Here is a 3076-nt window from a genome sequence, read left to right on the forward strand (position 1 = left end):
GTGTTAGGGACAGGATTTTGTGACATTTACTAATATACTAGATGTGGGCCTGATGCTATCGCATCAGGAGGGCAGTGACATCACGATGGAGGCAGCTCTGTGGTGCTGGGGGTGGTGGTTGTCTCCGTGCAGTCACAGCCGGCAGGAAAGACAGTGGTATGCGGCCTGTGCTGGAGATTGGGTGCGGCGCCACTAGAGGGCACCTGCACCCCATCTCCAGCACAGGCCACAAGCCGCGGTCTTTCTTGCCGGCTGTGACTGCACGGAGGTGGGTGGGCAGGCAGTGGTGAGATCCGGCGCGTCTAGTCAGGCGTCAGTGGGTCCTAGCAGGGGTCCGGCGGCGGGTCCTGGCGGTGATCTGGAGGGGGTCCGGAGGTTGGTCCAGCGGCGGTGGCGGGGTCCGGCATGAGTGTCCCGGTGGCGTCCCGCTGGTGGTACTGTGCAAGGGCCTGGTACCACCAGCGGGTGCTACAGTATATTGGAATACGCACCATTTGGGTACTCCAATATGGCGGTCGGCGTACTTCCGGTGCAGTGTGCTGGATTGTGGGTTTCGAGGACGTCCGGACAGAAGTGGATGACGGACAATTTTAGGTAAGTATATAATAGATTACACAGCTCTCGTTTTCTTAAAATGGCAGTTGATGGTGGAGCATGCAATTGAGTTGACACCCCATATAAGAGTTGATTAAAGTCAATAAGTTTTATTTGCTGTCACATTTAAATAAAAGTGTAGAGATGAAATACCGGTAGCTGATTTATTTGTATTAGTGGTGAATTGTCTACATTATGCCATTGTGGTGATAGATGTAAGCAAATCTTTCCTTTTTTTTCTTTTAAGTTATTCTTTAGAGATGCAAATCTGGACATTAAGGAATCAGTACCAGCATTATACTTGTGATTTGCATTGTAATTTATTATCATTTTGCTTTTTATATAGCTTATTACTTTTAAAGAATTGCATGTGAATAGCACATTTCAATTTCCTGCTAAAGTTACTTAATGATTTAAAGCTCAGCAGAAGAACAGTAAAGGGGGAGTATATATGGAGTAGCTTCCAAGATGACATAGTGTGTGAATAAAAGAAGGGCTAAAGATCAAATCTGGTGTGTGATCTAAAGTGAGAAAATTCAGCTAACTGCAGAAGGAATCCATAATCCTCAAGCTTTCAACAGTATGAAATCTATTTACTGCTAACTGTGCTTATGATGAAAATCTGCCCACACCCTTGTCTGGAGTGCAAAGACATGGAATGGAACAGATGGAAAGACTATTAAAATTCAGCTCGCCTACAAATGTGCAAACACTTGGTTAAATATAATCATCTTTTTATTTATGTGGGTCAAATATGACTTGTATCAAGAGGCCATATTTGATGCCGTTATGAACTGAAATATCATTATGGTATAGAGATAATATTAAAATTGAAGCATTTCTACACAGAATGATTGAAGTGTCTGGGAAGGTAAAATTACTGTCATTATAGAAAAAAAATAAAAATATAAGAAACTAATGATAGCAGAGGTAAAGCTATAGGAGTCACCTGGGCTATGGTCTTTGAGGGTCTCCAAAGGTTTTCCTGTGTCAACAATATTAGAAATGTAACAGATTTTGTACTAAAGTTCATATATACTTGGGTCACCCTCACACCCAAGGCAGCGGGGTACCCGGTACCGGGCCGGTGCCAGGGGGAATGTGTCACAGCAGCAGTGACCTGGTCCGTGGCCCTGGGCACCCAATATCAATGGCGGTGATGTTAATGGTGTTAAAGTTTATTTGAATAGTTCGTGACGCCACCCGTGGTGTTTGGCAAGGGAGATGGTAAGCCAACGCTGCATGCAGATCCGCTAGGACTGATGGTATGGTGCAGCAAAGATGGTATAGCTCCCCACAGGTGGAGCTGTAGTCCCAGGGCAGTGTAGGTGCAATGGACGAGGAGAGGCGCAGAATGGTATAGATGCTGTTACCCAGATGTAGCGGTGCTGGAGGTGTTAGCGACGAATGAATGGAGGACACCAGGGCTTGTAGTTTCAACGCTTTACTCACAGTTCGTGGTACCCACTGGTGCCTGCCTCCGTACCATGTCCTCTGGGGTAGAGACTCAATCAACCTCCCGGGCAAGTCAGGGTTCTCCTCTCCAACACTCCACCAACATGTGCCTTTCCTGAATGACTCCTCTATTGTGCCTTTTAGTGTGAAGAACTCCAGTACCGTAGTTCTCTGGAATTCCTCCTGTCAGACATTCCTAGAACCTTACTTGTATGACAGACAGCTGTAGCCTCTATCGGGGACTCCCTTCTCAGAAGTCCTGGCTCTCTTTCCAGTTGCTGTTGTGTCCCAAGTCTTTGATGGGAGTAGTGCATTTACAGCCAACTACTCCACCGGTGTCTGCTGCAGAACCATAAGTGTCCATACAACCTCGGGGACCGGGGGGCCCCGGCCTTGCGCTGAGAACCTATAGGCAGGGTTCCTCTTCCAACCCACAACTCCCTTCTGTTCTCTTTCTCCTTTGTTCCACGCTGTTCCTTCTCTCTCTTATGGAAGCTTAGGTTGCAGGTCTATGTCTTTCTCCTTCTCTTCTCTTTCCCGTGCCAGCTGGCTCAGATCACTAAGGCAGCTGCAGCACTCTTTCTAAATTGAACTCAAACTGAACTCAAAACTAACTTCAGAACTGAACTCCTCTCGCCTGACCTCCTGTCAGATTAACCTACAATTCTCAACTTTCCCTCTCTTTTATACTAACTCCACCCACCTCCCAGCATATCTCGTGTTATGAAGCAGGGTTCCACGAAGGGTACTCTGCTACCCCCAGCGTGAAGCTGCTAGGCGGACCTACTGAACTATCCTGTGTGTGGGATGCAGATGTTGGAGTGTGGAAAGGAGTTCCCAACTTACCTAGTTGGTGGGGCACTACACCTTAGGAGAAGGTGCAGTACCTCTGTGGCGACTAAGCCTCAGGGACGCCACATACTCTCCTTTCCGATCAAGCACTACGTAACCGCACCTGTAACCTGGATCGCCGCGTTGAGCTGCAGTTGTTCGCTCAATGTCTAGTCTCTTTCTGTGTTTCATAGGC

This window comes from Dendrobates tinctorius, unplaced genomic scaffold, assembly GCF_039654945.1.
Source record: "Dendrobates tinctorius isolate UK_male_01 unplaced genomic scaffold, ASM3965494v1 ptg000022l, whole genome shotgun sequence".
NCBI lineage: Eukaryota > Metazoa > Chordata > Amphibia > Anura > Dendrobatidae > Dendrobates > Dendrobates tinctorius.